Here is a 27,076-nt window from a genome sequence, read left to right as displayed (position 1 = left end):
TGTCAGTGCTCCCCAGGGTGGCTGTGGCTACAATGTAGCTTGCCATCACCAGTGTGTGAATGTGTGCGTGAATGGGTGGATGACTGTATATGTAAAGCGCTTTGGGGTCCTTAGGGACTAGAAAAGCGCTATATAAATACAGGCCATTTACCATTTACCATATGTATGAGTATGTGCATGTGTGTTTGAACAGATGGACACGAATGCTACAGTGCATCAACTGTTTGTGCACATAACAGCCGCTCCCTGAGCCACATAAGCCCTTACCAATCAAGTTTTATTGTAACTGACGATGAGCTCAACAGCCACAACACCACAGCCAGAGATGCTTTGATGCACTTGTAAGGCCATTAGCTCTGTAACAACCTGGAGTGGACAGAAAAGAAGCAACTGGTGCGTGTGGGAGCATATGTTTTCCTGATTGTGGATGTGGTTTGCCAAGACAGGACCGTGGGTATATACAGGCAAACGATACAGTTTTATCCAGTGTTTCTGAGCAGACGTGAGAGGGACCGGGTGTAATGTGGCTGTGATACTTATTTGCTCGCAAAGGATCAGGGCTCATTTTCTCACAATCCTCCTCATCATCATTGTGTTCTGTTTCACAGCTCCCCTATGGACTGTACTCAGCATGACTTACAATTGCTTCAGTTGTCTGACACAGTGAGTTTGAGGCAGCTCATGAATAGTCAGGAGCCAACGGTGCTTTATAAAGTTGGAGATAAAGAGGAGTGGGGGCATATTAGCAGGCTACTGTGTAATCATGTCCAAGGTCTGAGCGGTCTTCATGGGGAGATACGAGGATTGCATAATGAAAGTTGGGGACTTTGGCCTCTAGTAGACTTTATTACTGAACATAGCTTCAGTAATTACATTAGGGTGTTTCAGGCAGCGCCTTGTTTACACAAGTTTGCTGGTTGTTTTTGGAATTTCTTTAAAAGTATTAATATAACATCTTATAGGAAGTGAAAGTGATGTGACTGCAGATGCATATTGTGAAATAGTTGTATTCTTCCATTAGGAAATTGATGTTACAGGCTCAAGACTTAAGCAGCTTTATTGTCATATAATAACCTACAGCTCCTGTAGAGTATAGAGAATACCAGAATCGACAAAACGTGCACCAACACCAACCCATGTGTGCCAGATAGTTCAAAAGAGTACAATAATTTCGTAGTAACATTTTGTAAATACACAGTAAAACTAACTTTCTAAGGCTGACTTTCTCTGGCCTCTGCAGCATTTTATGTGTTGCACCTTTGAAGCAATTTAAGAAAGAAATGTTTTCAGCAAAGGCTCAAAGATGAGAGGTGTTATCAGACTAGTCTCTGTTAGATAGTGTGGCTGTACTAACCCTAACCTCAGTACCTGTTCCAGGCAACAGGAAGGAATAGAGTTTGTGTGAAGTGTGTAAATGTGTGTGTAGGGTCATCTACAAAACTGGTGATTTTGTGTAGGCAGCGTGTAGTGTAAATATCTGAGATGCAAAAAGGAGAGACAATATTCTCAGCTGTCCTCACTTTCTCTTGCACGGTCTTGTCTGAGATGAAGCGGGCAGTGATTCAGCTGGTCGGGATGCTCTCGATGGTCCCTTTGTAGGATGTGGTAAGAATGGAGGGAGGGAAATGAGCTTCTCTCAGCCTTCGCAGAAGGTAGACAAACTACTTGAGTATTGTTTGGCTAAAATTTAACAGCAATAGTCACCTGGGGGGACATTTAGGGGAATGCGTTTACCCTTGTTACTTGGACAACACAGTCGATGAAAGAGAAGCCAGCGGGTAGTTAGCTTAGCATGCGAGGGTAAAAATAGTTGTGATTAAGATCAAATGTGTTATTTATTTATTTAAACTTTTGAGGAGCTAGTAGGTGGGTTTTGCTGCCATCAAACACAATCAGTTTCACAGTTTCAGGCCTCTTGCTAAGCTAATGTGCTAATGTCAGGAAACATGAGAGGTGTGTCAATTTTTATGAAGCTGAGCTGTGCTTTTAGACTTTAGGGAAGGAAAAGGTCCAAAAAAACTACAATGTGCTGCTTTTGTATTTTAGTAAAATGAGGCATAAGAGGTCAGCTAGCTCTAAAGCCTCGATTAAACTCTTTTCCAGACACAGATGGCTGGAGACCCGATGGCCGAGTAACGGCCTGCTATTCGTTTTTAATTTCCACTTAAAATCTGCTGCCTGGGGGGCATGCGTGATTGTTGCATTGTAAAGTAATCTTAGCGGACTCATGGATGCGAAAAGTATAGTCCCTGCTTAAGTGTTGCCTTTAGCGTCTAGTCTGTGTGCTATGCTAAGCTAACAACCCTCACTGTAAGGTTTCTCAAAATGTCAAACTCTTTCTTTTATCACATTTCCACGCTGGAGCTTTCTGAGTTTTCTGCTCATCTGTTAGTTTAGTGGTCACTGTAATTCAGTGATTGTCAGACTGTGGAGTGGGCTCCGCTAGTGGAGGATTGAGCCACTGGGCATGGATAACCAGACGAAAAATACAAATTGAAGCTACTTAACTTATCTAAAGTCAAAGTTTAATAAATGCAATTGATAGCTTGAGAAGGTTTGAGAGCCGCTGCTGTAATTTACAAGATAATCCTATAAAGACATAACAGAACAAAAGAATGCAGAATAACACTTGTTAAATATCTTAATACAGTATTGTAGCAGTTGCACTGTATTGGTATGCAGCCAGTATAGAGCAGTTTATATCAGCTGCAAAGGGGATGGGAATAGGGAATAGCAAATCAGTGTGAAGAAGAACTAGCTTCGGTTTTTTTTATTGCCTTTAGAGCCGTGCCAACTGATTGTCTGCCAAAGTCTGTTAAACACACGACAGACTACAGCATGCACTGTTCATTCAGGGAGTCCAAAGCTTGGGTTGTTAAGTGCTATCACCTTTGAAAAATTCAGTGCAAGTGCCACAGTCTGTGGCTGTGGTAACAAAGCAAATCTTAATTTTCTACTTTTCTGCTTTTGATACCTCAATGTATATATATATTTAAATATATATATTAATATATGTGTGTAGATGGCTGGAACACTGCTGGACACTGACTTATAGGCATCAAATACAGATTAGCGTGTCCTCAGCAAATTAAACCATGGTGTTGCTGAGTTAATATTTCTAAGGGACATGTAAGCAAATGGTTGAGAAAGATTATTAACATAACTTATTTGCCTAAATTAGAGGTAAAAGGAACATTTGCCTAGAAAAATAACCTAATGCAGAGGTCAAGAGCAACATTATGCTATAGTAATATTATATACAGTACTGTGCAAAGGTTTTGAGTCACACCTGAGTTCTTTCTATTTTGGAGCTAGACTTTCTTGGATTTTTTAAAAAACAGTGGTCTTCTTCCACGTGGAATTTCCATGTCCTCCCCGTGTTTGCGTGGATTCTTCCTGGGTACATCGGCTTCCTCCCACAGTCCAAACATGTACAGTTTGTGGGGCTAAGTTAAGGTTAGGTTGGTGCCCATAGTTGTGAGTATGAATGGCTGCCTATCACTCTGTGTCAGATAGGAGATCTGTCCAGAGTGTATCCCGCCTTTCGCCCTACAGTAGCTGTAGCCAGCCCCGCCTCCCCCGGGATCCTGATAAGGATAAGTGGAAGAAGTTGGATAGTCTTGAGTAGTTCTGAAGGCCTTTTTAAATTTTGGCATTGGCTTCTTTTTCACTCGTTTTTAGTTTTTACCATTTTCAGAAGTATTTTCACACCAACAAGGCAAATCCCAAATTAGCTGCAAATGGCATATTTGGCATGATGTGCAGTGTGTGCAAAAAATTCGGGGAAACTGGACAAGTGGAGGGCAAAGAAAAAGGTGACGGGTCTAAAAATATCAGCAACAGACAGTATCTGAAAGTCATGTCCTTATGAAATAAAAAGTAAACTTCAGCAAAGTCCTGACACAGGACCTGAAAGATGCATCTTGATCCATCTACTTCTTCAGAAATAGTCTCAGTGGAAGGGTGAAAAGAAACCGTTCTTATAGAAGGAAAAACAGACTAGACTAATCCACATACAAATACTTTTTGCTATTTATACTTAATGTGTCTTTGACTAATCTAGAACTTGTTGACAACATAAGAAAGACTCAGTTCTGTGTATAGCTAACAGACGTTTAACCAGCGTGCTACAGTTTCAGGATTCTCACGCTAAAAGAACAACATAATATTTAATGGAAAGAAATGATTATCCTCCAGGCTGAGGCTGTTCACATTGCTGCTTTCAAAGACCCCCTCTGCCCTGTGGTACCGTCATCATTTTCAGCTGTTTTATAGTAGTGAGATAAGGGGGTTCTGCTTATTCTCTCATTGCCATAGAAACTGAGTGGAAATGCAGTTTTCTTAGAAGATATCATTGTGGTTTGTTTGGCAATATACTAGCAGAAGCAGGCAAAAGCACACCACGAGGAGATGGGCGAAGTTTAATTGGTGCCGGGTCTGTAATATTTTGATGCTGTGCTGAGAGAGCAAGCAGCACAACAGCTGGGAAAAAATGAAAAGCATTATATGAATCTGAATATTACGTTCCTTTATGAAATGACTTTTATAATAAAATGTTTCAATACTTTTAGTAGTTCCCCTTTTCTTCTCATACTGACCTTAGTTGACTTTTTAAGCCTTAAAAAACACTGCTCCACTTAAAGGCACATTTATTTCATCCTTTTTAAATGATATGCTTTTTAAGAATTTTGTTATTTTTATCTGTCTCACATTCAAGAAAGAAAACATTGTGCCAGTCCCTCTGCTCTATAAAAAGACTTTCTAAGAACTGTTTTTTCACTGTTATATAAAATAAGCACATGGTTAAGAAAATGTTGTAGTTATCCTTTAATAAAATAAACACAGATTTTCTTTCTCAAATAGGAAACTAACAGTACAACACCCCTGTGAATGCCAGTGTTTTGTTGACCTATCTGTCCACCCCAGTCCCCTCCCGTTGTGGGCTTTGCTGCTCTGTAGAAACACCACCTGATTTCCTGCTTTGGCCGCACCACAAATCAATGAATTGATCTTTTCAGCAAGATCTTTAAATAAAAGATGAATGATCACAGCAGTCAATTGTTCCTATAGCTACAACTTACAGGAGTATTTCCAACTAAAACTCCACATTAGAAGGTAGGAGGCTTTGGAAAGGAGGCAAGGGCACAGCTGACTGACCAGGATAAGAGTTTAACTCTCCTTTGAGACCACTTTTAAATTTCACTTTTCATCAGTGTTTACTTTTCACTTGCTGTTTGATGCAGTCTAGGCACAACATGCACTTGTATAAAAGTGCAGCCTTTCACGGTGTTAAAGTGTTTTAGCTCGACTGATCAGGTTCCACTCGCACAAATGACCTACGAGCTCACCTTGGAGAGGTCTTATTCAGCTTAAAGTCTCTTAAAAAGATGTAGTTGAAACCATGAATTTATGGCCTATATTTGGCTCGTTTTAAACTTGATTTGGGGAAACATTTGAAAGCACCGAGATGACAAACAAAAAGAGAGGTGATAAAAGGGAATGTGTTATTTTTGCTCTAGTAATTATTCTGACAGGGAACGTTTTCCTATTTTCAGACACAGACCACCGTGTTCATTAGAAGAGCCCTTTAATATTACATGCACTGTTCACAGAGCCCTCTGTGCCATTAATTTGTGGACTTACCGCAGTAGATGTGATAGAAACGATGCTGCGTGTGTGTCCTCATGTCCAACTATGAATATGCGGTTACATTTGTGTGTGTGTGTGTGAAGTCGTGTTCTCTCTGCGTATAAAGAGCTGGGCCGGAGCTGTTCGTGTGTGTTTGTGATGTTCCCTCCGGGTGTGAATTAGCTTGCGGTGTAAAGGCCATGCTTCACGCTGAGACAGACCTCTGATCAACTCAGTCGAAAACACGGATCATGTTAAACTACTCCTCTCCGCTTTCTCATTACTTACACTGACTCTTGCACTCCTCTTCTTCACCCTCGCCACTTGTCCCATCTTCACTGCACCCATCCCACACAGCTCCTGCATCCCTCTCTGCCCTTCTCTCCCCTCATTCATCTCTTGGCCTGTCACGTCCTCATCTCATCTCTTTGGAGGCTATCCTTCCATTCCTCTTCCTCTGTAAAGAGGTGCAGCAATGCAGAGAGTACTCAACCGGCCTCTGAATAAATTCCAGCACAAATAAGATGCTTATTTGTTCCCAGTAAAACCAAGACTTTAGTGCAAAAAATGAGCAGTTCAACAATGTCTTGACAACGTTGCTAGTACGTAATTATTGATTATTATTGATCTTCTTCTTTTAAATATGAATATTTTATGTGTTTGTTGGCTAACTGATGAATGGAAGTGAGAGGAAATATCATAACTGGCCCACTTTACAATCATATCATCAACAGTCATAAAAACAGATCTTTCCTGCAGCACCATTGAGTAATGGGGAAGACAACCTGCAGTGATGACAAACAACTGCTCAGCATGATGTTTCATTACTTGATGTGGCAACCCAAAGGGAGTAACTAATGGTTTTTTAAGTTCTAGAAAGGGCGTTATCCGGGTCATGGTTCCTGATACTTCAAAACATTCGTAATTAATTTGTCACTTGTTCTTTAGTAACGCAAGTTTTCATATCCCTTACAACAAAAGGTCATTGGTTAGGGGACAGAGTAGCTCATGCTGCATTGCTTTAATTTATAGACAAATGGAGCCTCATTTTGGCAATTTTTAAAGCGAATGGTTATGGCTACATTTTCTCTGATTAGAGATGAGTTTACTGTTGGTTGATGTAAATCTAATTTATTGGAAGTTGGGGTCCTTAAGTGCAATTTATTAAACTACTAATATGGAAGAAATAATCAATAGATTCACTGTGTACAGTAAATAGCTACTGGTAGGAGCCTTGAACTTGAGCAGGCTGGCCTTTTTTCAATTCATCTTTATCTTCTTCTTATCTCTGCTGCTTCTCAGCTTGACCATTCTCTTCTCTTCTCTTCTCTTCTCTTCTCTTCTCTTCTCTTCTCTTCTCTTCTCTTCTCTTCTCTTCTCTTCTCTTCTCTTCTCTTCTCTTCTCTGTCTTTTTCACTGGTCTGTGTTTATCAGTGCAGTGCTGCTTGGGCTACACGCTCCTTTGGTTTCCATTCATTCTGTGCCTGTTCCACACACACACACACACACACACACACACACACACACACACACACACACACACACACACACACACACACTGTCTTGCTCTGTGTCTTATCCCTGCACTCCTGCTCACATCAGCTCATCCTTTCCTCAGCCCAATCTCTCTCTTTTTCTCTTCCATCTCTCTCTCGGGAAAGGAGCATCTTCCTCCTTTCCCTCGAGAGAGAGGCAGACGCGCGCGCGCGCACATACACACACTCAGAAAGACAGACAGAGAGAGAGAGAGAGCGAGGGAGATACAGGGGAGGGCGCAAGAGCGCGCAAGCGAGCCAGCGGGTGAAGTGCGCGTGCTCTGTCACCGCCGCCGCCGCTTGAGAGGAGGAGAGACGTTTATTCAGCTGGTGGATAAGGAAACGAGCGGAGGGCAGGGATGAACAGATAGAGGCACCAGCCAGTGAATCAATGAACGGATCGCGACCTGGGCTTTTTCCAGAGTACCAAACCGGTGAGAGGACACAAATATCGCGCCACTGTTGCTCTTATAATGAATTTATGTGCATTGTTAAAACTGTTTTGTTGCTCTTACGCGAGCCGTGTGTGTGTATGTGTGTGTGTGTGACAGGAGACAGTCACCGTGTTTAAGAAGTGTGCCGGCATGTGAGGTGCATTCACTTTGACAGTTTGTCTAGACCCTAGCAGCGGGTGCTGCGTGGTGCAGAATTTGGTTCATGTGTGCGTAAATAAGGAGCGAGAAAGTGTTTCGATGAGGCGGAAGAGATAGACGTTGAAACTGAAAGACACCGGAGTGCCCCGCATGACCAGGGAGGTCTCTCAGGTGTGTTGCGACACCGCGGAGTCCTGCCCTGCGCGAGAGACGCATTCAAGTGCCGTTCCAATTAAGCATCTGTCCTGCGCGCAGTCTCCTGTGAGAACCAGCGTAGCCTGTGTCGTATGATAAAAGGATCTTGATCCACGCCGGCTGTTCTCTCAGCTGGAGAGCGAACGATGGAGTAAAATTTACCAAGACCTATAACCTTTGCTGAGCCGGGTTGGGGATTGCGCAAGAAAAGAAGGTGCGGGGATGTAAGATTATGGTTAGGGTTAGGTACACACCTGGGTACTAGGGGACTGTGCACCGGGTCAGGGCGCGCAAGAGTAATAGATTTGTAAGGGGTGAAATAGCAGCACAATAGCGGCCTGTAGCTTCGCATATGAAAGGAAAATCCTGTGAGTTTGAAATAAGGCTGATGATAATCGAAATGTAAAAGTTGGGTGAATACCATTCAGGTTCCTGCATTTCTTTAGAGGAGCTGATTATTGTGACGATTTGTTGATTCTGGTGGTGGTGACGATGATGGCGATGAACGTATTTATGGAAGGAGTTGTGATGATACCAAAGCTGATTGATATGTGACACTTTTAATGATGGCAGTCCCAACATAAATGGATGCTGCTGCTTATAGATGTTACACATTGGTGTGGAGGTGATTTTATAACAGTTGAAGAGTTGGCAACAAAATAATGGAGATGAGGATGATGACGTTGATGGTTTATAGAGCATGATGACGGTGGAGAGTTAATGATGATGGCTGGGCTGCGGGGTACATGATGAGGCTACTGATGAGAACTTTTTCAACAATGATAAATAATTTACCCAAAGATATGTTGCCCTCTCAATAATTCAAGGAGCCAAGCTGTCTAAGGAAATGTAGGCTATAAATTTATCTGCATATCTTAATCCATCCCCAGCATATAAGCAAGAGTAACTCTTTGTGTTAAGCAGCTTTTACACAGGTGTTGCTATCCAGCCACGTCTACAAGGTAGCGATTTTGTACAATTCAGACAAATAAAGCTGTTTTTCTGAATTAATAAAGGGTCAAAATAAGTCTGATGGTTCCTGGAAGGGAAATATATCCACATTTTGAGGTCAGCAAGAGTTTTTTTTTACCTTAAAAAATGATAATACATTCTTTTGCTTTATATCTTGGCTCTCAACTAATCCAAAAGCAGCAACAGTATGATTTTGGCTGCTTGTGTGAGCAGTGACTGTGAATAACTGCAAGTGCAGAGAAACCTGGTGCTTGGAAGGAAAAACACATGCATTTATTCATTATTTATGTAGCGCCTAATCCTAGAAATGTCAATATTGACAATGATTTGGTCAAGTTCCCACATTTATATTTTGTTTCTAGGTCTGTGTGTTTATTGTGTATGCACATAATGGAGGGTGCCTACTAGCTAAGGGTGTTTGCATGCCAGAAATATCCAGGACTTTCCCTGCCTGTCTGTCGTCTTTTCCTGTGACGGTATCCTCAGCTAATCCATTAATGACTTAAACAACACACTCACTTCCCCACAGCAGAGGGTGGTAACCCACATCTTGGCCTCTATTCTTGTCCATGTTAATCTGATTATGTGTTTCGCTGGCACCGGTCTCTGGTTTCTTGTGTTGTTAGTGGTTACTGAGCATAGGGAACCTGTTACTTTAAGCATAATGCATCTGTCCAGTAGCTGGGAGGGACAGGAAACACCCTGTGGTCATAATCCTTTTTTCTCCTGTGTGTGGGTGTTTGTTACACACGGTTAGTAGTGCCAGCTTTCAAAACCTTGTTTTGAGTTGTGTACCAGAAGAAGATTATATTGACAATACTGTGAAATATAAAAAAGAAGACCTATTCATGTTGGCAGGAGCATAAAGGAGCAGGAACTTCTATTAAGCTAGAAGATACATTTTCATGTTCTTTTAATTGATGAATTGTTGAATTGATTTATTGTTTGAGTGGTAGGCTACATGTAGCCAAATTTCTGTTTGGCCTAATGTTGCGATCACTAATCAGTTGTTTGTTATAACTTCAAGGGCTAAAATATTTCCTGATGGCACTGACTGATTGTTTATTATATTTGTCCATACTGGTCAAAGCCTTTATAGATCATCAAGTTTGAATATGTAAAAGTGTAATACAGCAACTGGTGTGATATAATTAGCAATGAACTGATGCAAGTAAAGACATTAAAGCCAAACTCAAAAAGCAACATACTTTAACATAATAATCTTAGGGGGAAAAAAGTTAAATAAAATAATTAAGACGACAAGTTAGAAAATAATGTGTTTAACGTGGGTGTGAAAAAATCCCCCATATATATATAACATAATGGATAAGCGATATACACTCAACTCTCTCGTGACAAAGTCATCTTCAGTGATGACTCTAACCCTATGCTTTCATGTCTTTTTAAAATTTTTCCAAAAAAGTACTTTATGCTTGCCTCCAAAGCATAATGATGATAACTTAAACCCAACAGGGTTAATATATCATGCCAAAGTAGTTGCGTTCCATTTTATGATAACTGTACCAGAATTCTAGTTTGGCTGCCCTGATGTGATTATTAAAAGCAAACAGTAGTTGGACGTAATATTAACACGGGATCTAAAACAGATTGTATCACATAGAATACACGGCATAGTTGCATGAATCTAATTAAAATGATTGCGCACATTATTATTAAATAGTGATTTGAACTTAAACATTAACAGTCCTGTGAGTTATTGTGCTCATCAATGGGGACTAGAACAACACTGAGATAATAGCTCAACTAACTTATGATCTCTCACAGTTCATAGCTTATCATCTGTAAAATGACAAATGTGATCTTTACATTGACTTTGAGTAACATTTGGGTGAAGACTAATTAGGTGATAATTATTTGTAGGTTTATGACCAGTGCTCTAGTAGCGATTCTTGTGAATTGTGGATGAGCAGATGGCATGAAGTCGTGAAACTGGATAAGCTAAAAGAAAAAGAAAATTAAATGTATTGCTAAAAAAGCAGCTTTGTTGTGTAGTGGTTAACAAATTCCATGAGAAACACAAACCCAGCCTCAGGACGTCACAACCAAATTTAATCCTGTGACCTGAGCATATCACCTTATGTGTGGGAAGTTCTCCTCTTTGAGAGAGATTCTGACTTGAAGGGCTATGCTAGTAGCATATTGTACTTATGGTATGGCTTCTTTCAATTTAACTATTAATGCTGCTCTCCAACTGTCTTTTGCATGGAAGAAACTGCAAATTTGTCATGAAAGCCGGGGTGTGCAAGTAGGCCTTGCAGTTTGTATTTAGTTGATTCATTAGTGCAGTGACATCAAAAGTAAATGCAGGACCCATCTTCCTCTGCATCTGAGATGTTACCATCTGGAGTCTATTTGTGATTCAGTGCCCTTGCATTGATGAAGTGAATTATTTTAGTTACAACATCAACAATGTGGTTTATTTTTTAGCACTGACTAATACAACAACTCCTGGTGTGTAATATAATGCAAAAATACCATTAAGGCAAACAAAAGGATTGATAAGTTACCACCGTGCTACTCTCTAACTGGTTGATTTGAAATTGTGTTGCCACTGTAGATGCTCTAGCTAAAAGGTAATTTCATGGTGGTTGGTGAGCTTAAAGGGTATGCAATGCAAAATATGTGATTAACTAAAATGTGGGCGGATCATAAAATATAACATGAAACAACAAAAAACTATAGTACAATATCACATTTAAATGTATTAGAATTTATTTAATTGTAATCGTCTTTTCAATTATTAAGTTATTGTTGATTTTAGTATGGAATCTTTGCATACTATATAATTGCATCGCAATTATTTTTAATATTTATTTAAAATTGAAATATTTGAAACTATGTGTATTGGATTAATTATATTGTAAAATGCCACCTCTTCCCAAGAGGGATCATTAAACTTTTAGCTCTCATCCCCAGGCTTTCTAAGCTATTCGCCCTCATTGTTTTAATTGTGTTTATCTTGTGTATGGACAGCGGCTTTATCCAAAATCTTAAAAGTTCACTCCATCTCCATCATTTGTTTTGGCTGCTGTTTGAATCTAGATAATTTCATGAGGCATTTTAATCTCTCTGCAACTGAACAGTGAGTCGCCCCTCGAGGTTTAAAGCACGGCCTCCTGCCTACAGGTTGATTAATTAAGTACACTAACACAATAGAATGAGAGGACAGTGATATATCGAGTGGTTCATCTCTTCTCTCGCTGCGACACGAAGCCATTGGCCTATCCTTTTATTTGACACAGTGTTTGACATTCATGGAAAGTGGCCAGTACCCATGGGTGGCGCCCAGTGCCACATCACATAATGGCACCTCAGTGTTTGCTCGACCGGAGGAAAACGCACTGTGAGTTAAGACCAAGGAGTGAACTTTATAATATCAAACTCAAAGCTTAACAGTCAGTATGGGCATTTGGCAATTTGAGCTGTGAAATTAGACATTACAGCACGATCTAAATCATAACGCAATGAGAGAGAGTGAAAACGCGTTCAACATATTGTGACTAAAGCACAGATGAAATTAAAAATAAAGCGTTGCATCATGGCAAAGTGTCAAAGAAGGCTAAATCCTGTTTTAAATTTCAGTAATCATTGACACAGTCAACTAATTGCAATACAGGTTCCAGATATAGTCTGATTTAAACACCTCTGAGTTTAAAAATCCTATAAAAAGGACGGTTGCAGATTTAATAACATCCTGATATCCCTCACAGGTTCAGCTAGGTTGCCAGGGCCCTCACATCACTCATTCCACTCACTTTCAAATTGCTCTCAAAGTCTCAGTTTATGGCCAAATGGTGCGATTTCCAAGCTGGACAGCAGTTTGAGGTGTCTCAACAGTGATCTCACTTGCATGGCAAACTGATTTAGCCCTTACTCCTGTATACTTCAATTAATCCTTCAGAGGGAAACTACAAATTATGAACTAGTAGCCTGAAGCATTGAGTGCATGCAGCAGTTTGCCTGGTCCACATTTTCACTTGACTGGCAAACGCATGTCAGGATTCCAAATATCCAGATGTCAGGATGTTATAGTTCTGCTCAACATTAATCAACAATTAGTAAAATCACCTATTTGTATATTCAGTGCTGGAACTCTTTGTATTTATCCAAATTGATATGGAAACTCATACTAAAAAGCCACGAGGAATGATTATTGGAACTATGACAGTCATAAAACATCAGTTTAGACAAAAGTAGGTATGTCAGGCTAGAAAAAGGAGTGTTGCTTTAAAATCTAATATCTTTATAAGACATAATTGTTTTCTGCATTTTTGAGTTAGTTTATTTATGTCTTGCTCCTTTTTGCTTATCTCCACAAGTAAGTGGCAAAAAAGTGCTCATTAACCAACTGTAAAACAATCTATTATGCAATACTCTCTATGTACTGCTGTTAAGTAAAAGGGTGGAGCAAGGGGTGTATGGGTTTAAAGAGGCAGTTTTAAAAATGAGGTAACACAGTGGTGACTCAGCCTATGGCCAATTGATGAAAGCACTCTGATATTTATATAGCTGAAATGTGTCCAACTGACCATTATTTGATTTTTTTCTACAAATTATATTACAGGATAACACAAACCAAACACTTGTTGCTGTTGCAGTGTCATATTAAAAGCATTTAAGCTGGTGAGCCATTAGTTGGCTTTTATTTTGGAACTGTCACGCAAAAAATTCAGTGTCAGTGAGTTGAGTGCTTACCATCATTGGCTAGTCATAAAAAAAACAGACTTTTTGGCATTGTCTGGCAAATTAGCTTGAAATACTAAAGGTAGTAATGAAACCAGAAGAAGCAGCCACTGTGAGCTGCAGGCAGCACGCTCAACTCAACGTCTCCTTGTGCAAGCCACAAGGAAATGGATAAATCTGCATGAATTGTTTTTTGAAAGCATGGAAATAACTTGTTTTGCTTTCCCCGGTATTCAGTGATTTACTAGGATTCAATTCTTCAACACAGCCATTTCAAGAGGTCGTTACTAAATACACATCCATCCATGCTCTTACAGCTTATCCAAATTCAAGGTCGCGTGCTAAATAGACATATCCAGGTAAACAAGCCCTCAGTTATACAGGCTTGATAAGAATTTAGCAATTCGTATTCCATTATCGATATCACTTGTCAATTTGATTCCTTATCAGTTCTCTTATCAATTCTTATTGGCTCTGCTTTGACAGATCCCACGATCCCTAAGCAGCATATCAGAGAATTCACATTGGTGCAAATTAATTGGATGGTGTGGGTCAAATGTTTGTGCATTACGGGGCGGTCGTGGCTCAAGAGTTGGGAGGTCGCCTTGTAATCGGAAGGTTGCCGGTTCGAGCCCCGGCTTGGACAGTCTCGGTCGTTGTGTCCTTGGGCAAGACACTTCACCCGTTGCCTACTGGTGGTGGTCAGAGGGCCCGGTGGCGCCAGTGTCCGGCAGCCTCGCCTCTGTCAGTGCGCCCCAGGGTGGCTGCGGCTACAATGTAGCTTGCCATCACCAGTGTATGAATGTGTGTGTGAATGGGTGGATGACTGGATATGTAAAGTGCTTTGGGGTCCTTAGGGACTAGTAAAGCGCTATATAAATACAGGCCATTTACCATGCTGGAAATATTTCCCATCTTTGTTGTGAGCAGTTTTGGGGTCGTTACTGAAAAAAAGTAATGTATTACACAGAACAGAAGTAATACAGTACATTACTGCTTAACGTTCCTTAATTTGTTATACTGCTTGTTACATTACTTTCATGTTCCTCTGTGAAATGATCTGAAACATGCTGTCTCTTAATTACCATTTAACTATATAAACCTACAGGCTACAGCCCCTCACACCAACACAAATCCCTGTCTTAATGACCGGGACGTTACAGACATACATATGATCTTTCTATTAGTATTACACGAAGCCGAAAGCACAAAGCGAAATTGAAAACCAGCACAATGAGATTTTAAAGCAAATGCCACCACATTGATTATACTTTAGAAAGATGAGTGAATGGCAACAGAGACTGAAAGCACGACTGTTCATCTGTTTGTTATCTGATGAAATTCAAGCTATGGCTGCTGTGCTGGGGTTGGCATTCATTCACTTTCACTCTGGGTTCTTGGCTAGCGTAGCATGCTGTCTGGCTAGTTTAGCGTTAGCATGTTGTCTGTCCTGGATGTAGTTTCCACATTATCATCAAGCTCTGTCTTTTGGTGCAATACAAATAAAAGCAGTATCCATTCCGGCATTTTCCTCTGACGACACACGAATTGAAATCAGCTGATTGGGTCGCAAAAGGAAGAACTAATAAGCGGGATTAATAGACAGGCAGACTAACAATTCCAAGGAAATGGCCTAGTGATTCCCATCATTACCTCTGTTCACTAGGGAAAATGTATAATGAAGTTAGTGAATGGTTGCTGTGTTACTAGGTGAAATTGGTCACATGTCTATGTGATTCCTTTGGTCACTAGCAGACTGCAGCACTCACCTGTAGTTAGCATGGATGATACCCACTTGTTTGCAAACACTCCCTAACTACTCCTTAAGGGTAATGTAACTTGAGAAAGGTGTGATGCAAACTTTGAAACGGAGAACGTTCGCCTTCAAAGTAAGAGTTGTGCCTTACTGCTCCAAACCAACACGTTTAAAGCGCAAGTTTTGCTCTGGAGGTGACTGAAGCCCAACTGATGTAAGGGAGGAAGACCGAAGGCACCCCAACAAATTAATGCCTCCGAGTGTGGCTGGATTGTTCAGCTTGGCCTCTGTGGTCATAAGTAGGAATAACAGGATGATGGTAAATGTAACTCGAGTGTGTTTCATTGCTCATCAGTTTGGCAGATACTTCTTCATTCAACTTGGTAACTGAAGCTGCTGGTAGAATATTCCTGTGCCAAATTAACCATGGAGAGAGGTGCACTTGCCAGGACTCCTTGTCTCATTGATCTTGGTGGATTAGTTAAAATCCCACATGAGTTCTGCTGCTCTCAGTCATCTCTATGTCCTTAAGTCCTTGGGTCTGTTTCTAATAAAATAACCATCATCATCATCTGGCAAACAATGACAGGCTTTTCCACAAAATCTAAAAATGTGCACGTATGTAACAAAAGTTGTTGCAGAAAAACCAAAAAAACTCTTTTGCAGACAGACACATTCGATAGTGCTCTGATTACAATTATCATCCCACCAGATTATGTTTAAAGATGAGCCGAGCATTGATATGCAGAGAGGCTCCCCCTGCTGCTGCTAAGAATAGAAAACACCGAGATGGAGGAGAGCCGTTTGTTTTCTGAGTAACCTCAGCATATGATACGCACACTTGGACTCACCACAGTGTGTGAGAGGTAGTGACTGTGTCTTTGAATGTGTCTTTCTCTATGTCTGTGGCTGTCTGTGTCTTGCTCTGCGTGTGCTTGATCCTCATGCGGTGATTCACAGGGCAGACCGTCCCGGATATTTTGCTTATGGTCGTCTGCAGTGCTGTTGTTGCTTTAAATTACATTTTAGGGATGGCTTGGTGCTTGGCAGAATAAAACGGTGCTAAGTGAAGAAAACTGACTAAAGCAGTTACGATTTCTGGAAGATAGAAGAAGGGACAGAGGAGAGGGTGAAAAACAGACGCAACCCTGCTTGTGTCCTTTCCTCGCTACTCTCTGAGGCCAGAATCAGTGCAAGCTGTTCTTTTAATATCATGAATGGGAGGAAAGATGTGAAATGGACAATTGCAGACTTATCCAGCCAACTGTGAAAATGGGCACAGATGAAGAATACAATGACCTTTTAAATCGCTTAAGCCCTAGGCCAGTTTGTGGAATTTGTGTATGGAAAAACAAACTCAATCAACTTCAGTTGCTGGCTGCTCCACAAGTGAAAATGAACAACCTTGGGCTCTGCTTATAAAGAATGCTTTGAAGAATTTTTGAACTACAGTAAATTTCACTCACCAGCCCTGGGTGACACTTGAAAAAACTCAAACAGTATTTACTTCCACCATCTAAATCTGATCAGAAATTAAACACCCGCTTTATAACAAAGAGTCAGCGACACTGATGATGGTGAACCTGATCTAAAAAATCTGACCTACAACCCTGCCAAACCTGGCAGTTGGTGGGACTATGTAGCCTCTCCATTTTAGCCATTTGAGAGCTTTAGAGAGCCAAATGTACCCGGCTTGGTGTTTGGAAATGGTGGCTGCAGGTTATGGAAAAGGTTACAGTTTTTCTGAATGGACAGGTTTGCACTGGATGGTTGAAGAAAGAAGTGTACGCTCTTTTAAAAGAGGAATGGATAAAATCCTGAAGTGGGTGAACGTCTATATGTTTACCACTGATAAACCTCCCTTTTTTCAACACAGGTTTACTTTCTGTTGGTTTCCTGCCCTGTTTTTTCTTGCATTTCCTGTCTACCCTTATGTTACTTTTCCACTTTAATTTTCTCTGTGTGTCCTGTCTTAATGTCTTTCTTATCTGCTTTGTCATTCTTGTATGTGAAATTACTGTCTTAGATGGCCCCAAAAGAGAATTTTCTCCAGGAGATTGGGTTTGTGTCGTATGTGAAACCAAAAGGTCATTCGTCCATTTTCTTCTGCTTATCCAATTGCAGGGTGTGTGTGTGTGTGTGTGTGTGTGTGAAAGCATGCTTTTGGACACACAGGGACAGGGGGAACATGCACAGTCCACACGGAAAGGCCCCAACCTGAATTTGAATCCAGAACCTTCTTGCCTCGAGGTGCCAGTGCGAACCACTGCACCACCATGCCACAAAACCGAAAGGCAATGTTGATTCATTTTTTTCATACTAGGTTGACTCAGGGGCCCTTTCTATTGTGACTTTGCGCGTTCTTCCTATGTGTGTTTGGTTGAGTTTCGGATTCAAATTAGCCACAGGTCTGAATGACTGTGATTCGCAAGGTTCCCAGACTGCAGCAGCTCTAGCCCCCCAAGCACCCTGAATTGGATAAGTGGTCAATAAAACAGATGTAAATGATGCAAATTTTTTCTTCTTCTTTTTTCGAATTTCTCAGTTTTCGCTCATGGTTAGACGAGATCTCGACAACAGAACTAGTCTGCTAGCTGTGGGATAAGATTATACTTTGGGTTAAAATAGATCGCATTTTATGCATTTTCACAACAATAGCAGTGGTCACATGTTAGCTCTTCAGAACATTCTGAAGGCGAACTTGTCCTTTGTCCTGTTTTTCACCAAGCTATCACGTTACATCAAATAAACTGGTCAGTTGCAATCATGGTGCTGGTGCAACATTAACACCAACGCAGCAATATCAAATTGCCCCTCCGCCCCCCTCCTCACGCCTTCTGTTCTGTCTTTGTCTGTCCTTTTAACCTTTTCTGTGTGGCTTCACATCAACACTGTCAGAGCAGTTTATAAAACAAATAGACCTGATATCCTGAAGTCCTGGTAATTCCAGGAATTCTCCATTTTCTCGAGAAAAGACACCCCTATATTTCTTCGCTGTGTAAAACAAAGCAGATCTTAATCTGTTTTGTGTTATATAGCAGACAAAGCCCGCACTCCTTGCAATGCGTTTCTTGTGAGGCGTACAGGAATACCAAAATGTGGCTTCAGATAATCCATGTAGTGTAATGTATGCAGTATCATAATGCCATTTACAAGTACAGTGTTATGCAACTCACAATCAGCATAATCTTCCTTCGCTTTTCTATGGATGGGAAGTCACGGATGTGGTTTGTTCACGCTCCCAAACACACACACACACACACACACACACACACACACACACACACACACACACACACACTCTTCTCTCCCCAAGCGCAAGTCATATTGCAGATGTTCATATCCAGTATCTGCCAGCCTCTGTTTGTTTGTTTTTGCCTCTGTGCGTGTGTGTGTGTGTGTGTGTGTGTGTGTGTGTGTGTGTGATGTTGAGAGGTACTGGCAGCACAGTGCTCAGACTTCCATCCCTTGCTAATGTCACACACAGAGAGGATAGCAAAAAGCCCGAGGGAGCTCGCATGCTAACCCCCACCTCCCCTCTCCCCATCTCATCCTCAACACGTGCACGCACACACACGCATACACACACATATCATGCATAAATAAGTTAGTATGAATGCTGAGCGTGAACATTTAAACTTCCGCGCTTCCATGCGCACTTTTTCCTTTGCTCATGGATTTAGTTTTTGCTGCAGCGACTTACTCTCGCACACGTCTATACAGAGCCTTTACTTCTGTGTCTCTTTTTTAACCTCTGCTTGATGACACACACACATGCGCTCACGTGGAGTTTACAAATAAAAATCATCACACCTATACATAGCAACACTCTGTATCTCTCTAAAGTACAAGCGGACTTAAACGCGAGGTCCTGGGGGAACCTCGGTCTTTGAGTGTCTGCGCTGCGCTCGCCCTGCGTGCCTTTACACCTCCACTCAAAGCTTCTCTCCATTTTTATGTCACAGCCTTTTGCAGAAGCGGAGGCATTTAGTCTGTGTGACTTCCAAGTGGTACTACAAACAGTAAAAGAAATAAAGGCTTGGAGCAGTCGTGCATTTAGTCAAATTTTGCATATTTGTATCATATGGAATTCTTTGTTCTAATCTGTATTTGTTTAGACTCAGGGATAATGTAACACTTGCTTTGATGCTGATGTTAATGCCTCTAGGCCTCTGTTTTACACCATTTGCGGTCCAGCCTATAATCAGTATTGATAAGGACATTGGTATTAAATTAATTTCTAAATTCATGTCTATCTATGTGGCAAAATGTGAAATGTGACCAAAAAGTTCTGGGAGCCGGTGAAAATCTCACCCAGTTAAAATTTGGCCCTTTTCACATTCAAGGTCATCTTTTCAGGCATGTCCACACAACTTCCAGTGCGGCTGCTATTTTTAGATCCCATTCTGGCCACTTACACCAAGCGATGCACGATTTCATCACTGACCTCAAAGTTGCACGGAGAGCAAACATCAACTTCTCTTTCAAACTGACTCAGGTCTCATGTGGAGGATCGTCTCTGATGTTCAGAGCTTCAGCCAATTCAGTTGAAGAGGGAGCGAGCCAGGTGAGTCGTTCTGCTTAAACATTAATTGTCCATTCGTCCGCCAGGTGAACCTGTCAGTGCAGTATTCTGGTGTAATGCAACTTGGAGTTGATGATATGAACTGCGGTGCATGGCAGTGTGCCATCTCAGAGCACGGTGAATACAGTTTTTTGGCCACACGAAAAATGTCACAGGCTGGCGCACTAACTGGAAATGAAAATCAAGTTGAAGGATCACCGTCTTGACACACTGGAGGAGATTGAACTTTAAGTACATACAGTGCATGCAGTGCTCCAAAAATGGCACGAGTGCTGGGAATACTTCATCTTTGCCAAAGGAGATTTTTTCAAATATTTTGAATTCTATTTATCTGAAATTATTTGATTATTAATACAGTTGAATGGATTTATAAGTAGAACTTTACTGTTTTTGTTGGTCTCGATGATGCTAGCTTTTCTCCCAGCGATACAGTGTTTATGCAAGAAAAACTGTTGGACCTGGAGCATGCAACATGTGGGGGGGAACTGTGTCTGTGTATTACAAGTCAATGTTGCATTTGATTCATGTAGTGTTATTCACCCTCTATAACAGTAATTGCTTATTGCTAGCACAGACAGAACTGAGGGGGCTGCACATATGCCACAGAGCAGAGGGAGACGGAAAAACACTGGGGAGGTTATTTCACATTAACTGTACATGTGCGAGAACGCTGACTTAGACGTAACCTCTATTACATCCTTGGCTTAGTGAAGATGAGTGAATGAATACGACTGATTTTACCCAGTGACCTCCAGCAACCGCTCACCAACCAGTCTGGGAATGCACATTTTTTCCCTTACGACCGGTGACTGCCCGATGGTTGCTGTCCAGATCATTCTCATTCCCAGTGCGTAACATACCGACGATTTGTCACATCGTAGGTGTCTCATAGTAACACGAAAGGTACCCTTCGGCGTCCTTATGATCCACTCCGGATTCTCAATTGAATCCAACAGAATGCCGCTTGTGCCTGCAACACACGCTCCACCCTTCCATTCCAGCACCAACCATAACCATAACCCTATCAGATACAACATACAGGCGATTTGTCACGTAGTGTCGGTATGTGACGAGTTGAGATGAGAACATGACATCCAGAAAGACCAGTGTCACATGGTTAGTGCTCACACGACTGCAGTTTATCAGTATTATGTGTACTGTTTATAGACAGTATAGTAGATCTAAAGGTGCCGTACATTGATTCCATAGCAGCTTAAATCTAACTGGTTCCACAAAGTGCTTTACACTGTGTCTTGGGAGAGGACATAAGCCAAAATAGCTAGGAACGACTGGTTCAGTCTGAAGCATCTTATTTAAAAAATAATAACAAAATCTACTTTTGAAGATTAACTATTAATTACAGAATGTTGCTAAAGATTTGCTATAAGTGCAGACTAGCATATAATTGAAATATAATTAGTCTAATTTCTTTAATTTACTGAACTAATTAAATCCTCAGATGCTTTCCCAAAACCTCTCATCTCGTTTCTTTTACCTTCTGTTCCACCAAGATTTTATTTTCATCATAGCTCCACTGCTTCTTCACTGTTTTCCTCTAACTAAGAGTCTGCAAGTTCTTTGGCTAAACACCTAACTATGTTTAGAGTTGAGGCCTGATCTCTCTGTCCTCCGTTTCTTTAATTTCAAAAGTAAATACCCCCGCAGTGATAAGAAATGACTGCTTCTTTGAACGGATGCAAAAAGAGGTGTGCCGCGGCGCGTGTGTGTGTCCGGGTGTGCGAGCGATGCCAAGAAGAAGTACAGTTTGATGGCCGAGCAGATGGATAGCACGACTGTGTTTCATTTGTTTGTGTTCGGCAAATGGCAGTGACAGAGCTGTGGTGAAACTAATAAAGTTAAATGGAACCACGTCTTTCATTAGCTCAGTGCTTTCCTGTATGATAAAACCCCCGCGCTGCCCTTTCCTCGCTTTACAGGAGCAACTCAGAGAGGCAGTGAAAACACTCCATCTCTGAAATGGATTTACAAAAGAGCCCATTATTTTCAGTGAGAAAGATGAAAGACAACAACAGCTTTATTTTCACGTTCACGCTGACACAAATGCCCTTTTGAACGTGGTAACACTGAGGACTGAGTAGCTGGGAGAGGAGGCCAAACCAAACTTCAATGAACATACAGATAAGCCCCCCCAAAAAAAATCGATTTTCCACGTAATGCAAGCATCTGAACAAAGCATGTATATGTGCAGTGAAGGGAGTAATACACAGAGAGAAAGCCTGGATTAGAGTATTTAGGAATGCATGTCGTCAACTCGTGTTCTATTTTATTTTATTGTCCTCCTGTGTACCTCTCCTTTTCGAATGATGGTCATCCCTTCCTAAATCCAATCAGGAAATCACCGGCCATGACAATCCTGACTGCACATACACACTCCCACACACACATGAACATGAAAACATACAAGCCACCAGGTCCAGTGAAGCAGACACTTGCAAGATTTCACGACTGCTAATGCATGCACTTGTGAACACATCGTCACACGTACACATTGCATTCTGTACCAGCCTACAGTCATGCATGCAACGTGTCTGGACAGCTTGTGTGTGTGTGTTTGTGTAAGTATGCATGTGTGTGCGGACTCTTATCAGATTATATAAGCCAGGTTTGGGGTTTATGCTGCAGCACCAGATTACGCACAAATGGATTGAAGAAATGGGTGCTCTTCAACTCTTCAACTGGTGGGGGAGATTGTCACATCTTGCAGGAGCTTTCCTCTCCTCAGGAGCTCCCTCTGCAGGAGGGGGAGATACAGGAGAGGTGGAGGAAGATCTCAGCCTGGGTGTTTATTGTCTTATGTAGTCTGGAAGATGAGTGGATGGTGGGGTGGGTGCAGTTTTCTCTGTGGTGGGGTTGGGTGGACTGTCCCGGGCTCTGTGGGGCCGGGCGGCGCTGCTGCACTGGGCCCGGTCTGGATGGGCCTGGGCCCCCTTTCCCTGGCGGGTCGCGGAGTATGGGGGTGCCTACTGGGGTCAGCGGGGGAGCTGGCCCCAGGGAGGGGTCACTTGCCCCTCCCTTCCTTCCCTCCCCATCTCCAGCTGCCTCCCTCTTCCCGCTCCACCACAACCACCCACACATGCAGGGCCTTGGAGTAGGGGTATGTCACCAGGGTGCAGAGGAGGCTACCCCCCCCCCCCCCCCCCCCTCTTTCCCCTTCTGGCTGCCTCTGCCTCAATTTTATCCCACAACTTAGACATTCACATTACTCACACTCTCATTACACATACATATAGGATCTTGGGGGTGGGCACGATACACGGAGTCCAAAGTACCATCAGGGTGTACACCCCACCCCTGGCGTCGTTGCCCACCTCTCAATGTTAAATACACGTAGACATTGAGGGCTAGCAGGAGGGACCATACGCTTACCTGCTGCTCTCTGGCAGGTAGCTCCATGCCCTCCTGGGTTTTAAATGCACCTTAGAACACACATGCATCAACATTACAATGAGCGGGTGGAGGGAGGTTTGGAGTCTTCTCTCACCCCCGTTCTCTGCGACCTGCTGGAGCAGGGGGGCTAGGAGGAGGAGTTGGCCGTCCGACTGCGGTCTGGAGTGTGGAGCCTTCCTGCTGCTGCGGAGTCGGGGCGGTCTGCCTCCCCCCACCGCAGGGAAAAGGGAAACACCACCTGGGTCTGGGTGCAGTTCCCCCCTCCAGGGGCGAGGGCACCTAGACCCGGTTTGTAGAGTACGCTTGGGGAGTGTGATCGTGTGTACAACGTCTCTTTATGTCTGTCTCCACGTTGGTTGAGTGTGGAGTAAGTGCATATCAGAGCATGAGGGTGGGAATGGATGTTTGTATCTGTGTGTGCCTGTATGTCTGTGTCTATATGTCAGGTTGGGTGTCAGGCGCCACCTCTCTGGGGACATCTCAGGCCCTCCAAGGTTTGGAGGCCTATCTCCCCCTACCACCACTTCCCCTGCCAGTGGCGGACCCCCTCAGAAATCGGTGCGTTGGTGGTTCTTTGTGTCCGGGGATGGGCGTCCAGGTACACACCGGCTCACTCCTTGGCGGCCGCTTATCGGGGCCTGGAGCCTGGGGCTCGCTCGGGCCACTTCGGAGGTGGGGTGCCCCCGGCCTCTCGGCCTGGGGCTCGGTCACTCAGGCGCAGCTGGCTGCCGGCGGAGCTCACGGGCGCGTCACTGCAACTCCCCCTGGCTTCTGCTCCGCGGCTGCTGAGTGAGCCCTCATCTGGGACTCTCCTCAGCTCTTTCCGGGACAGTGGCGCAGCTGCCCCTCTGTTGGTCTTCCTTGGTCTCTTGTGTTCTGGGGGCCTCTGGATGTCTGGAGTTTTGATCTCCTCCACACCTGCTTCAAGCCCTGGAGGACGGGGCTGTGGCCCCCCCCACACCCTCTAGCAGATTATTACATGAAGGAACCTTTTAAAAAAACAAAAAACAAGCGCGTCCATGCTCACAGGTGTACACACGGGTGATCACACCCACAAACTACACCCTTTTTGGCTCCTACCTCAAAGCACACTGTGTTCTGTTGATCTTATGTGCTGCACAATAATGTTTAACATTTAGTATTTACTGTCATATTCCCATATATCATTGTGATGTTGTTTATTCTATTACTCTTGTTCTCTTCTGCTTGCTTTCTTTTTTCTTTCTCAGCAGGTGATCCAGGTGATTGATATATGCATTTTTTTTCTCTGCCCGTTCTGTTGGTTTTTGTCTTTTGCCCTTCTCCCCCGTCCCTCTTCTCAGCTGTTTCTCTTTCCCTCTTTCTTTCTCCCCTTCTTTCCCCCAGTCAAGTCTGTCCCGTATTCAGCAAGTGAAAATAAAATAAACAATAAAAGGTGAATCAAATGGACCATTACGGCAAGGCTGGGATGGTCAATTTGGTAAAGTAAATCCGTTGGGCATTCTGATGGCAAAAGAGCCAAACGGGACAGGCCCAAAAAAAAAAAAAAAAAAAAAAAAAAAAAAAAAAAAAAGAAGAAATGGGTGGGCAAGAGGAGGATAGGGGAAAAAGACTGGAACAAAAATGGATAAGTAGAATGGGAATTTTAAAGCAGGATGAGGTGTTACACGGCAGGATCTCCACTGATTGAATGGTACGTTGAGCTGAGCATTAAGAGACATTAATAAGGACATATGGCAGTGATTGTGGAAAGAGAGTCAGAGGAGATAAAATTGGTAAACAACAAAGGTGGGAAATGACAGAGATAGGATGAGCGAGAGCACCAGTGTGAGATGAGCAATGCTACTGGAAAACGGGGGAAAGAGGAGACGGCTGTGAGACAAAAAAGGGGGAGGGATAATGAGGGAGACAGACAGGAGGGAATCTAACAAGTGAAATGACGAGACAGGCGATAATCAGCAAGAAGATGTGGCAATAAAAGGAAGTGTCGATGAGAAAAGCTGAGAAAGGAAATAAAGTAGCAGACAAACAAGAATAATGAGGGAGAGAGGGAAACGGTAGCCATCCTTCTATCACAGTAAATCCTATAGCAACACTGGAAGACGAATTTTCCTTCTGTATAGGGTTTTCATCATACAACAGCTGTCTACACAACTATTCGGTGTGAAGGTTATCTGTGATTATGGAATCAGTACTATCTACGGGTAGATCGCTGTCCCACCAAAACAGGATTTTAACGCTGCGCCACTGAATATTTATATATTAACAATAGGTCGAATTACTGCGCGTGTGTCTGTGTTTCCAGTGACAAAAAATGAAGATACAGCAAAAACAGCCGAATCGGGATTTTGCCTTTGATGTCTGTCCGTTTTTTTTGAATACAAAACACTCAGTTTAATAGGTACACCCAGCTAAGACTGTTGCACACTTCAGCCTTCCTGAAAGTCACAGTGCTGAGGCGTAGCTGAAACTCAAAGAAGTGCTGATTCTACCACTTTAGACAGTTTACAGCCATTTGCAATCTGAGATGAGGGAGAAAATGAGCTATCAATATGGAGTGGAAAACTGTTAGATTTAGACTGGGTGGATTTGGTCCCAGTGGGGAGAATCTCGGGTTTATCACTGTTCAATTTGAAAAAGTTGCAAGAGAACCAGGATTTGATTTCCTGGAGGGAAACAGGGCGGTGGGTGGGAGGGTGGTAATGGGTTTAGTAGATAGGTGCAGCTGTGTGTAGGCAGGGATAGCTCAGTAGGTAGCATAGTCACCCCATGATCGGAAGGTCAGGGGTCGAATCCACTGAACAGCTACCCTAAAGGTACCTCTGAGCAAGCTACCGTCCCTCCCCGGGTGCCTGATTAGTGGCTGCCCACAACTTCACTGAGAGTAATCAATAAAATATACATTATTATTATTATCAGCATAACAATGGAAACTGATATTAATCTTACAGAAGATATGACCAAGTGGAAGTAGACAGATGTTAAATAGAAGATGCCCCAGGACAGATCCCTGGGGGACACCAGTAGTTCCTGGGATTTGAAATTTAGGAATTTAATGAACGAATATGGTTGAAAAGACTGGATTCAAACCAGTTTAGAGGTGTTAGTGTTAGTCTGTCAAGAAGAATTTTATTGGATTTGGAGGCAGATGAGAATGGTTAATAGACAGGAGTCAGTTGTCACGAGGACGTGATGGCGATATGCGTCTGTGCTTGACCATCTGGATGTAGGTGATGGCAAGCAGGTCTATGTCCCAACTTGACCCAATGTTTTCTGTTGGATACATTTTTCATTCTTCATTTTATGCTTTATTCCAACGGCTGAGCCCATCCAGTTGTATTTCCCTCAGATCCATCTTACAAATGCAGCTATTAACCTTCAGCCCCAGAGCCACGTTCATTAAGTTCATTTTCTAACGCAGTCCTGATCTAGAAGTAGAATGAAACATTCATACACACTTAACCATTCATCTGTCTTCTGATGGTTCAGGAAACCTCTCTGGCCTTTTCAGCCTACAGGCTCCAATGACACTTTTCTCATTTCCTCCTCTGGATCATTCTGCCATTATTCTTCTGCCTTATACTCTTTCTTTCCTTTTGTTTCTCATTCTTACTTCCCTCTTCACTGCGTTGGTTGTCCACTCTGCCATTATCAGCATGAAAATCTGTCGCTGGTCTGCTTGGATCTTAGTCGCAGCTTCAAACATGCTTTTAGATAGATC

At 42.5% G+C, this 27,076-nt stretch overlaps 1 protein-coding gene across 4 annotated transcripts in view; it reads left to right on the top strand.

Annotated features, from left to right (window-relative positions):
• The first annotated feature begins 7,442 nt into the window (after positions 1-7,442).
• The window catches only part of slc8a4b (solute carrier family 8 member 4b), a 134,333-nt gene continuing 114,699 nt past the window's right edge, over positions 7,443-27,076 (top strand). For all 4 annotated transcript variants that reach the window (XM_086284399.1, XM_086284381.1, XM_086284391.1 and 1 more), the window contains exon 1: positions 7,443-7,597. The gene's annotated coding sequence lies outside the window, so the exon portion shown is untranslated. The remainder of the gene's footprint in view (positions 7,598-27,076) is intronic.

This window comes from Aulonocara sp. 'chitande type north' Nkhata Bay, linkage group LG3, assembly GCF_057382095.1.
Source record: "Aulonocara sp. 'chitande type north' Nkhata Bay isolate Kocher_YH1m ecotype deep benthic linkage group LG3, A_spYH_male_GT1.1, whole genome shotgun sequence".
Lineage (NCBI taxonomy): Eukaryota > Metazoa > Chordata > Actinopteri > Cichliformes > Cichlidae > Aulonocara > Aulonocara sp. 'chitande type north' Nkhata Bay.
Note: the sequence above shows the minus strand (reverse complement) of the source record. Positions and strands in the feature narration are given on the sequence as shown.